The sequence below is a fragment of the Sinohyriopsis cumingii genome, chromosome 15 (genome assembly GCF_028554795.1).
Source record: "Sinohyriopsis cumingii isolate HCF-2022 chromosome 15, ASM2855479v2, whole genome shotgun sequence".
In the NCBI taxonomy this organism is placed as follows: Eukaryota; Metazoa; Mollusca; class Bivalvia; order Unionida; family Unionidae; genus Sinohyriopsis; species Sinohyriopsis cumingii.
This window is the reverse complement of record NC_142975.1, coordinates 19,209,052-19,222,465: the sequence shown is the minus strand read 5'-3', so window position 1 is coordinate 19,222,465 and position 13,414 is coordinate 19,209,052. Positions and strand designations below refer to the sequence as shown.

Here is a 13,414-nt window from a genome sequence, read left to right as displayed (position 1 = left end):
ACTAGCAAGTAGTTTTGGAAGGTTTATAGGACGCAAACCAGCAACCATTAACTGCTTTAACTGCCACACCACCGAAGATCTACACCACGTATTCAATATATGTCCAAAATATCAACCCGCTCGGAAAATATTTATCAAAAACCAAAAAGAGATTGGATCACCACACACATACCCAGAGTTACTTATGGACTCTAATAAAAATAAACAATCAGCATATAAAAATATAAATCAATTCATAGACTCAGCAGGACTTAGGAACAAAATACAATTACTATCCCCACAAAACCAAAAGACCCAGTAACTAGCTAAATAAATTTAGAAGCCACCACATAAAAAAACCATAACATATCATTCAATTTTATAAAAGTATGAATAAATAATTCACTTACGAAGCACCTATAAAAAACTAAGGAAACCGCAAAATCGGATGTCCTAGATGTCCTTAACAAACCGAGTAATCAGCTAGGATTCCTGTCCTAGATGTCCTTAACGAACCGTGTAATCGGCTAGGACTCCGGTCACTTGCTAAATAAAGTATAAATAACATTCAATCTCTAAAAACATCAATTAATAAATAACTTACAGAGGTAGTATCTAAAAACTTATAAATAACACAACGTAGGAAACACACCCTAAACACCTCGACTAGTAATACCATAATAACCTTGAAAATCTCTCTTCATACATGATTTCTACTAAGAACCTCTATAAACAGCATAGAACATTCCCCTCCTTTTAGAACATTTTGAAGAAGAAAAAAAAAGAAAAAAATCTCGAAAAAAAAAAAAAAGGCAAATGCAACAAGAAACCAGCAATGTAAAGCAAGCAGGACCGTTCCCGAGCTCTCCTTCCCACTAATAACAGCCAACCATTCAACTGTAGGGACCTTTATGGACCCACAGATTGAGGCCAAACTATCAGGGTTCCTTGAATCCATAAAAGCCTGGGGGAGGTGGCACCATCCCCTTCCCCAAAAACAACTAGCAGGCTGCAGTGCAGTCAGAAAAAAGTGGCACATGCACAATTGTGCAAACGCTACTATAATTAAACTCAACAACAACAAAGCTTCTCGTGGGTCGGTGGTTCTTTCCGGGGTTTTTCCGGGTTCTTCCTCCACCATTAATACTGGCCGCCATGTATAGCCTATCTTGTGCTGAAAAATGGCGTTAAACCCTACAACAACAACAACAACAGGGTGAGGTAACTAGTACTGATATTCAGAGTTAACCATCCCACGTGATACAGAATATATTGGTGTCAGCACAGGGGCCTAATTAAGTTGGGGAAAAAATCTAAACCAACAAACCGACTGCAAGTTCATTTCCATTGCTATACTCAGGACATGGTACTTTTTCCGCGTGTTTACATGCGACGATGTCAATTTCCAGTTCTTATGACAATAACGAAACTGTGTTATAGAAGAACATTTCAAATGAAATTAAAAAAAAAATATCTTGAAATTAACAAATCCACGACATCTGTACAGGATTTAATTCCAATAGAATGTTGCAACAGAATTTCACAGAGAGACTAAAAAATATGCTATCCTCATAGGTTTATTTTGATTCCATAGAGAGATTAATAAGTTACTCCCCCTATGTTATGTTCCTATTTCAACTGAAATCGTTTATTTGTATAAAATTCATCTTCAGTGGTGCAAAAGGATTTTTCCAAGCTAAAATATTGATTAAGAAAGCATTGATGTATCTATTTAAACCTGAAAAACCTGTCACTATAGCAAACTAAAGCTGTCCATGCATACATAAGGTAAAAATTGACCATAGGGTGCAAAGGGCATGATTCCAAAATTCAACTGAAATAATTTAAATCGACCATTAAAATAATGGTGTCCAAATTTAGGCAGATGTCTGTCCAGTATAGCACACATATCACACACAGTTCTGTAATGCTCTTTCTCAAAACTAAAAGTCAGTCGAAGTTTTTTTTCTTTGCATTTATATAGTATAAAGTAAACAAAAATTGCAAAATAGTGTTTTTATATAGGTAAAAATATATAGTGAATAACTTAGCTAAATCCTGGTGTTCAGAAATAGTTGAAGTATGGTTATGTGTGTGTATGTGTGTGTGTGTGTGTGAGAGAGAGAGAGAGAGAGCTTTGAGACGATTCCCTATCTAATGAAATGGATCTACACCACGCCCGATTTATACAATGCAATTTTATTCCAATGTTTGACGAATACATGGAGGGGGTGTTTGTTAATGCGGGAATAAATGATGGCAACATATTGTTTTCTTCTTCAAATCTTGATTTTACAATGCAAACAATTACAGCAAAACTGAAAATAAAACCCAATCAAAACGCAGGATTGCATAAACGCCACATTTACCTTCCCATTTCCAATTGAGGACTCGGCTGATCTGTTGATGGAAATGACATCTTGAGGACCCCCAGCAAGTTCATAAGCAGAAATCGATAAAATAATTAAAGGAACAATTGAAGTGATCAGATAACCATTTGGAAATAGATAAATAGATAACCATTTGGAAATAGATAAATAAAGAAGCATGGCTTATGTGTTTCTCTCGACAAGTGTGTTAAATTCTGTGTATTCATCTCGACAAGTGTATTAAATTCTGTCTATTCATCGCATTCAATATTTCAAGGCTTTCATTGTAAGACTTTGTTTTGTGGGAGTGGGAGTGGGGGCGGGCGTTGGGATGACAGTAATTTCGACAGTGCCTAGAGGATGCAAAATGATAAATCCATCACTGCACCAACACAGAGGCACCCTACCTTCTTTAGTCAGAAATAATACATATATGTCATTCAACATAGCCAGTAGAAAGGTCAAAACATTTTTGGGGTACAATATTTTTCTGGTCATTGTTTTGTTATTAATGTTCTCGTTGTTATCTTCGTCGCTGTCCCTTATAAGTATCTTGCAGGTATCCTATTATATTTGACCGAGTTTATTACCTGCTTCCCATGAAAAAGAGTATCTTACGCAAAAGTTTTCTAATAGATACGAACTATTTTAAGAATATCTTTGTGAAACGCACTTTATAAACAGCGTACGATTTTCTTGAAATAAAAACTTGTTGTTAAACTTTTGTGCGTAAATTAGGCAACTTATATCAAAGAAAACCATTTGCGTAAACCTTAAAACCCAAGCCTTTAAAGGCCTTTGTGCCTTTAAATAATGGAAACATTTTACTAGAGCTTTAAAAAAAAAAAGAAAATACATCTTTTAACACAGCCGGATTTTCATTCCTTAAAATCACGCCGCCTCTGAACTCTAATGCCGTAGGCAGCTGCCTCCTTTGCATAGTGAGAATCTCGTACTCCGTGTGTGTGTGTGTGTGTGTGTGTGTGTGATGTCTAGCACTGGGGCATCATGCCGCAGACATTTAGCAGCATGTCCCACCCAGTCACATTATACTGACAGTTGGTCGACCAGTCCTAACTAACCTCTTTATTGCCTAGCGCCAGAGGTCGAACCAGCGTCCGAGGCGGACGCTCTAACCACTTACGCCACTGGGGAGAGAGAGAGAGAGAGAGAGAGAGAGAGAGAGAGAGAGAGATTGTCGAGCTAGAAGTCATTGAGGGCCCAGGGTTGCCGAGTGGTCCAAAGCGCATGCCTTTACCATATCACCTCTGTCTACGTAGGTTCGATTCTCGCGCTCGGTCATTGTGAGTATTTGAGTAAGGTTGTTCGTACCTATATTTACGCGAGTTATATTGGCCGCCATAAAGTGATTAACAAGCACTAAAAAATGGCGATAAAACAAAAAACCAAAAAGAACAAGTCAAGGAATCGTCATAATTCATGCTTACTTGTTGACGGAAACTGATAAGCCACACATCTGTATTATCCAAATCAAAATGATTATCTATTCATTTCAAGCTGTCGTTTCCAACAAGAAACCAGCAGTTCACTAATTACTAGAAATGGCAAGGTAAATGTTACATGGATGAATTCCTCTGAGTTCCTTATGCAATAATTTGCATCATCTACAACAGGGGTGTCCAAACTTTTTGCAAAGAGGGCCAGATTTGATAAAGTGAAGATGCCCGGGGGCCAATAGTTCTTTCTGATGTTTTTTTAAGCACAAAAATTACATGCAGATATACACTGTTATAGAATATAGAACAATAAATAAATAAAAAACAAATAAGCAATAAATAAATAAAGCAATTTTCATTGTCACAATTATCTTTATTTTTCAAATGGCAATGTAACTAAATATAAGCCACTCAGGCAGGTATGAACAACTCTAAAAACACAATTCTGCCTTTCATTCATATCTGGAGAGCCAGATAACATTGAACTGTATGTAATACCTTAAATTTCCATGAGTTAGATAAATATCTTTGTCTCATGGTCATTTTAAACAGGAGTTATAACTAATGCAAAGTTTTCTGTTATCATTAAAGTTTAAAACAAGTTAATTTTGTTTCTGTCTTTTAAAAGATCTTTCAGAAAATAATAGTTTGTGCCATTGTGCCACATATACAGGTACATAACATCAACAGTTATAACCAAATCTTATTCAAGAGTTTAATAAAATAAGTGTCATAAGTCTAAGTGCATCAGTCGCCATGGCAGAAATGAGCAGAGAAGGGTTCGCGTGCTAGCAGGCCATAAATAATACATTATATTTCCGAAGCTGCGGGCCGTATGAAATCTTACCGCGGGCCGTGATTGGCTCGCGGGCCGGACTTTGGACACCCCTGATCTACAAGCATCCAAACTTTTTCGATATTCATTCTTGTTTGATATTCATGCTTATTCGATATTCATGCCATTTTAATATTAATTCGTGTTTGATATTCAAACTTATTTGATATTCATGCTTATTTGATATTCATGTTTTTTATATATTCATGCTTATTCGATATTCTTGCTTATTTTATAGTCTTGCTTATTTGATATTCATGCTTATTTGATATTCATGTTTATTCGATATTCGTGCTATTTGACATTCATGCTTATTTGATATTCATGCTTGTTCGATATTCATGCTTATTCGATATTGCTTATTTGATATTCATGCTTATTTGATATTCATACTTATTTCATATTCATGTTTATTCGATACTCATGCATATTTGAAATTAATGCTTATTCGATATTTATGCTCACGTGATATTCATGCTTATTTGATATTCATGCTTATTTGATATTCATGCTTATTTCAAATTCATGCTTATTTGACATTCATGCTTATTCGATAGTCATGCTTATTGGAAATTCATGATTATTCGATATTCATGCTTACTTGAAATTCATGCTTATTCGATATTCATGCATATTTGATATTCATGCTCATTTGATATTCATGCTTATTTGATATTCATTCATGCTTATTTGATATTCATGCTTATCCAATATTCAGGGCTATTTGATATTCATGCTTATTCGATAGTTATAGGTTACTTCATTTGTATGGGAAAATACGAACGAGTTTTCGGATGGAATACTGCACGACCTTGGGAGTGAAGTATATCCATTCAACAAAACGAGTTCATATTTTCCCATACAAATGCAGTAATCTTTTTATTATATGCTCATTTTTTATTCTACCTAAGGTTTAATTATATAAACAAAATACATTACAAGAAAAAATGTAAATGAATGTATGCCGTATTCCAAACTAAATACACAAGCGCATATTCATCATTACACAACACGAACATTATTACTGCGCACGTAACTCCTCCCAGATAAATTTGAACCTAGTCGCGCGCTCGATATAATTTTCGAAGGAAAATGGCGTGTCTAGTTAAAATTGAAATTTTGAGTCATATTGTGAATGAATGTGCATTGCAACAACTTTTCCATTTGATCTGGAATGAATAGATTTTGGTTTTTTTTTTTTCGATTCTACGAAATTTCGTGATTAAGGACTGGATTGGTATGTGACAACACCACATGAAATAATGGGATTGAATAAGCTAGGGAGAAGCACGTTGACATCTGCAAATGTGTTTCTGTTTCTGTCATTGAATGTTTGAAATCATAATGTGGGAAACATATAAAGTCTTTCAATTGCAATTATCAAAAAGAGGCTATCGAATTTAGTGTTTATTTCATTTTGAGTGCAGTAAGGAGGAATGTAGGTACATTTACATCGAAATTACAGTACAATTTCGAAATGTGTAATCAAGATTGAGAACCTATGACATGGTTCATGTAATTCGGATTTGCAGAACTAAGAAAGTACATTTTTATGAAATTCAGGAAGTAAAACTGTAAGTATAATTTTCTTTTGCCATTCTTATCACCAGCTATGTTATTTATAAGGACATTTTTCTTGCGTCTGTTGTATACTGTAGGTAGCCTAAATCTGAAACATTGTATCAACGCGGAATGTGCCAAAGCAGCTGGTATGTGGCAGTCCAAGAAACATCTGTTTTAGTTCATTGAGAAACAAATTTAAACAACCACAACGTAAAGCGCATCTTACGCGAGTGTACATGATTTGTTTACAAATCATAAGTGCTGGCGTCTGCGTCCTGTGTTTGTTTACAATTGAAAGTAGTTCCTTTATGCACGTGAATGCTATATGTGTATTGGCGTGCGAATTCAGTATCGGGTAATACTGCACGATTCTGACAATGTAAAGTTAACTGGGGAACAAATGAGCGTATAATAATCATGCCTATTGGAAATTCATGCTTATTCGATATTCATGCTTATTTCAAATTCATGCCTGTTTGATATTCATGCTTATTCGATATTCATGCTTATTTGAAATTCATGCTTATTCGATATTCGTGCATATTTGATATTCATGCTTATTTGATATTCATTCATGCTTATTTGATATTCATGCTTATTCAATATTTATGCTTATTTGATCTTCATGCTTATTCAATATTCATGCTTATTTGAAATTCGTGCTTATTCGATATTCATGCTTATTTGAAATTCATGCTTATTTTACATTCATGCTTATTCGATATTCATGCTTATTTGAAATTCATGCTTATTCGATATAATAATAATAAATAATAATAATGAGGACTTTAGAAGCTCTAAGCGCTTTACAACATTAGACAACACCTATAAGATAACAAAAAAGCATATAATGATATGATTACAAAAACAAACACCATGGACTTAGAAAACAGTAAAAGAAACATGCTGAGAATATTTAAGGTAGGAAACATTATTAGGTCTTTAAGTTTGTTCTTGCAGTGGAAATAAGTGAGTTTTGAGAGCCCTCTTGAATGTGATCACTGTGTCTTTGTGTCCAAGTTCAGTGGGCAATTCATTTCACGTTGCTGGGCCCTGGTATGCACAAGAACGCTGTCCATATGACTGTTTTCATACTTGGAATAATGAGTATACGATTGTCAGAAGAGGAGCGTAAGTATCTTGCTGGTGTGTACACATGTGTGAGGTCGGATAGGTATGTTGGACTATAGTCTGACAGTGAAACGTGGCACAGAGAACAAATTTTGTGTTTGATTCTGGATCGAATGGATAGCCAGTGTAGGGTACAGAGCAGCGGGGAGGTGTGCTCTGATCGTGGTACTCTAAGTATGATCCAAGCATCTGTGTTTTGAACTTTTTGAAGTTTCTGGAGCAGATATTGAGATGAACCAGACAGAATTGAGTTACAAAAGTCCAGTCTTGAAAGTACTAATGAACACACAAGTGTTTTAGTGGCATCAGCTGAAAGATATTTGCGAATTGATCTGATGCGTCTCAGCTCAAGATATGCAACCTTGCATATGTTCATGACATGTTGGTGCAATGTGAGAGTACTGTCCAGAGTAACACCTAGGTTTCCTACTGATTGTGTGAATTTAATGTTGGTGTTGCTGATATTTATTGTTTGAGGTAAAGGATGTGAATGAGAAAGTCTTTGTGTTGTGATCAGAATGGCCTCAGTTTTATCACCATTCATCTGCACCTTGTTACATGTCATCCATGATTTCACATCAGAAATGCACCTCTCTACACCTTGGATGGTAGCATCAACTTCAGTTGGGTGGCTAGATTTGTATATTTGGGTGTCATCAACGTACAATTGGTGAGACACTGGATGATAATATATGACACTTGAGAGCGACTGAGTGTACGGAATGAAGAGAACAGGTCCAAGAACAGACCCCTGTGGAACACCACAACATAGATCAACTGGGCTTGAGTGTATTCCATTTGCAGATACAATTTGTGTCCTGTTGACCAAGCAGGACTTGAACCACAGTAAGGCTGTATCATGAATACCAAATACATGCTGGAGACGGTGAAGTAATATATCATGGTCTATTGTGTCAAATGCTGCAGACAAATCAAGGAGGGTGAGGACTGTAATCTTACCGCTATCCAACGCAGAGAGAATGTCATTAACTACTTTTAGAAGAGTAGTTTCAGTACTGTGGCAAGGGCGATATGCAGATTGTACATTGCTAAAAAGACTGTTTGAATTTAGATGAGAGGGCGATATGCAGATTGTACATTGCTAAAAAGACTGTTTGAATTTAGATGAGATACAAGCTGGGATAGAACAACCTTTTCTAAGATTTTTGATATGAATGAGAGATTAGAAACTGGGCGGTAGTTCTTTAAATCGTTATGGTCTAGTGTTGGTTTCTTCAGCAGAGGCTGTACAATGGTAGTTTTAAAAATGACGGGAATTCCCCGGATGAGAGAGAGGTATTAATAACATCAGTTAGTGAAGGCAATACTGGATCTAAGCACTCAGGCAGCAGTGATGTTGGAATTGGACCAAGTTCACATGACTTTGGTGCACTCTTCATCAGGATTGTACGTACGAAATCCATAAAGACAGGTTCAAATGCTGCTAATAGTTGCCGCTCAAATTCTGTATCCCAACTATATGGTGACGACGAGTCAATTGAAATTGTGGTGTCAAGCTTATCTCTAATGGTTTGTACTTTGTCACGGAAGAAATTTGCAAACATGTCCGGAAGGTCGACTGGATAGAAGGTAGTTGGAAGTGGTGTACATTTGTTCCTTGACATTAGCTTGTTAGTAATCTCGAAGAGCTCTTTGCAGCTGGAACTTTCCATGATCTTAGTAGTATAGTGGGCTGATTTCGCTGCATGGACTATATTTGTGACATTCTTCTTAGCGGCTTCATAGATTTGCTTATGAATAGTGAGTCTGGTGGAAAGCCAAAGCCTCTCTGCTTTACGGCAGTCTCTTTTAGCAGTGCGAAGCTGGTCCCTAACACTGCTATATCATGGAGAACACTTTTGAATAGATACTCTGCACATGGTAGCTGGGGCATGTTTGTCAAGCAATGAACGCAGGCAGTTATCAAGTTGTTCTGCGGTAGGAGGTAAGCAAGTTGTTAGGTTAGCTTGGATGTCGTGCATTAGTTTGGTTCTATTTATCATACGGAGATTTCTCTTAGTAGCAGATAAAGGTGGAGGGTTAGGGACTGATACATCAAGATGGCATATAGTGCAGAGGTGATCTGATGGAAGGTCATAGGATACCAGGGAGGACCGTAGAATGTTATCATCAGGTCTATGAAGAATCCAGCCTAAAATGTGACCATATTTTTATGGGTGGGTTGGTTAACTGATTGTTTGAGGTTGAAAACATTAATGGAATCTATGGGTTTTGATGTATTTGGGTTTCCGGGACAGTCAAAGTGAAAGTTGAAATCTCCAAGAATAATCAGGTTGCCACCTATCGAATTTCCATAGTCCAGGAGATTCGGAAACTGATCCAAAAAGAGAGAGTCAGCCAGCTTGTTTATTTCTACTAGGAGGAGGGCGGTATAGGCAGAAAAAAATGGACTGACCTTTGCTCCATTGTGAGTGTAGTCTGGACTAGTTCAAACGATGTGTGGTCGAAATTGAATGTTGTGGTGTGGTTAAGACGTTTTATCATGGAGTTCTTTGTGATGACAGCAATTCCACCTCCGTGAGAATTACGGTGGAACGACTTGATGGAGTAACCAGTGGGTGTTAGATCCACACACCTGGGCTCATCGCCTGATGCTTTTAACCATGTTTCTGTCAGGAAAAAGATGTCAATATTCTGGTCGTTGATAAAATTAACTATTTCTGTGCGCTTTTCCGGTGGGTCTACTGAATGGGCATTCAATAATGCAATACGCAGAGGTATCTCTTGGATAGTTGACACAAAGGTTGACGAATTAATTGGGATCTGAATTAGTTATCTAAATTTTCATGGATATTTGATATAATGCTTATTCGATATTCATGCTTATTTGAAATTCATGCTTATTCGATATTCATGCTCATTTGATATTCATGCTCATTTGATATTCATGCTTATTTGATATTCATGCTTATTTGATATTCATGTTCATTTGATATTCATGCTTATTCGATATTCATGCTCATTTGATATTCATGCTTATTCGATATTCATGCTCATTTGATATTCATGCTTATTTGATATTCATGCTTCTTTGATATTCATGCTTATTTCAAATTCATGCTTATTTGATATTCATGCTTATTCGATAGTCATGCTTATATGATATTCATTACAATTTGCTATTCATTAGAGTACTAACAAAAACATTTTATTTGGGTTTTATTTTCACTTTTGCTTCGACTGCTTACATTATAATACCAATAAAATGCATCATTCATTCGTGTTTTAACACCTACTCCCTGTTTACAGGCGTATCAAACCTTGGAATAATATTATATTGATTGCATTGTGAGGTGATACAGTCCTATTTTTTTTAGATCGGGGATAGTTTCAAAATAGTCCCCCACCCCCTCGCCTACATAGAGAGACACTCACATCATATATTCGCTCAACACCAGGATCAAGTGAAGTTAATCACAATATCTGATTAATATTTGTAACTTATAATGCACAGTAATAAAATTCCATCAACTATTAGGTTAATGTCTCCACTTATTAGTGTCAAATCCATTTAAACAAAGAATGAGTTGTTTAATTACTGATTGCATCCACTATGCTTTTCAAATTCTACATTTACTCAATGATTTGAAATACATGCCATCGATTGATAAATGTTATCAACATAAACTAACTGATAATGAAGTATGATCGAATTATGTACATATGTATGCAATCAAGTCAACCGAATTTCACCTGCCTATGTCACTTAGTGGTGGCATATCGATTTGGTCTAGCCCATACGCACGTCCGTACCTCTGTAAGTCTGTCTGTCTGTCTCTCTCGGGAATAATTTTATTAACACTGGGCAAGAACCATTTAACATATATAATGAATTTTGCTAGCATTTTATTTTTTGGTATGCGTACGTCGTATACCTGATTAAATTGTAAAGCCATTACATCAATGTTTTATTTATCACACGCTTTACACTGTTGGGAAATGGACATTCTTTTTACAAATAAAATATTGTTAGGAAGATTAAGCATAAACCGTTAGAGTTAGAAAAACGAAATTTAATATTTATTTTCTAGTCGTATGCATATCACCCGATTAAAAGTCTCTGACAATTCCATGAATTTATTTCTCTTTATTTATTTATTTACACATTTTTTTGAAACATTTTGGGACTTCTACTTTTTGAACTAAACCTTATTAGAACGATTAAACGCAAAAACTACTTGAGGTTGATAAATGAAAATAATGTCTTGCTTTTCTGCATTTTTCTCTAAAGAAAGATGAGACAATAAATAGATAAACAAATTTTATAAACAAATTTTTAATTTTTTTTAGTAAATGTACCACATATACTCTTCCCGAATCATCAATCTCGAAGCATAGAAAATTGAAATGGATATATTTATCCTATCCATGTAACTTCTATTTTGAACAGTGATCGAAACGTAACAAAGTATGCACATTGATAGAATATTAGTCTGTTCGCTACAATGTCGTACATGATACAGTCTTTTCTACTTTTTTTTTTACTGACATCTTAATAAATAAGCGCACTTTATGAAGAAATGTATATTGAGATCAGATGCTCTAACGTGAGAGTGAAAATGTCAGATAAGGAGAGAATGAAGACTGTCAGATAAGGAGAGAGTTAAGACTGCCAGATAAGGAGAGACTGAAGACTGTCAGATAAGGAGAGAGTTATTACTGCCAGATAAGGAGAGACTGAAGACTTTGCGATACGGAGAGAGTAAAGACTTTCAGACAAGGAGAGAGTGAAGACTGCCAGATAAGGAGGGAGTTAAGACTGTCATATAAGGAGAGACTGAAGACTTTGCAATACGGAGAGTGAAGACTGTCAGATAAGGAGAGAAGGAGAGAATGAAGACTGTCAGATAAAGAGAGAGTGAAGACTGTCAGATAAGGAGAGAGTGAAGACTGTCAGATAAGGAGAGACTGAAGACTGCGATAAGGAGAGAATGAAGACTGTGCGATTAGGAGAGAATGACGTAATGAAGACTGTCAGATAAGAAGAGAATGAAGACTGTCAGATAAGGAGAGACTGAAGACTGCGATAAGGCGAGAGTGAAGACTGTGCGATTAGGAGAGAATGAAAGAATGAAGACTGTCAGATAAGGAGAGAGTGAAGACCTTCAGATAAGGTGAGGAGAATGAAGACTGTTCGATAAGGAGAGAGGGAAGACTTTCAGATAAGGAGAGTGAAGACTCGTCAGATAAGGAGAGAATGAAGACTGTCAGATAAGGAGAGAGTGAACACTCTCAGATAAGGAGAGTGTAAAGAACTTCAGATCTGAGATATCTGAATGCCCTAATTAAGAACTATACAATTTAATTTATAATAATACAGTAAATAACGTATAGTCTACTGGATTAGATTTTAACGCATCATAATTTATCTCCTTACTCGCGGTTACATGTATACTATATCACATCCGACGCAATGCCCCTCTGAACATTAGAACTTCCTGACACTGATATGTCGTAATAGTCGTTTTTCTATCGTGCTGTTTGATCGAATTTTCGAAAAATTTGGTGATTTAATGCCGGACTTGTTTATATTTTTCGGGTTCATCAACAAAGTACGGTGTATTATTATGCATATGAATGTTTACAAACTGTTCTTTAACGGAGAACATTTATAAATATTTTTAAAAAAAAACTTTGTTCGAAAAGACGCACTTTACGGGATCGATTGCAACGTCAGGGAGCATATTAAAATAACTTTCTCACTGACTCGCTATCGACAAATATACTTGAGAAAAAACTGCACTTGCCGTCAAGTTTCGTAAAAATGTAATGGAAACTTACCCCCCCCCCCCAAAAAAAAGTACGCAGTTCTCGGGATGAAACGAATGTAATCAAGCCAGGTGCGTAGCTAACATGTATCACATAGAGAAAGAGAGTGGAAATCATAGGTACCACGATTTATTTTTGTACACTATAGATCAGGCTGGGCTCATAGGTAAGCTTTGCGAAGGGGCCCGCATAGGGGCCCATATATCCTAGTTACTCCACTGAATCATGTACGAAAATCGTAGATAAGTACTGTGGAAAATCTTAGGGTGAGAAACAGTGCAGGAGGCTTT

At 36.1% G+C, this 13,414-nt stretch overlaps 1 protein-coding gene across 2 annotated transcripts in view; it reads left to right on the top strand.

Annotated features, from left to right (window-relative positions):
• The window catches only part of LOC149781372 (uncharacterized), a 73,466-nt gene that overhangs the window by 27,090 nt on the left and 32,962 nt on the right, over window positions 1-13,414 (top strand). The window lies entirely within an intron of this gene.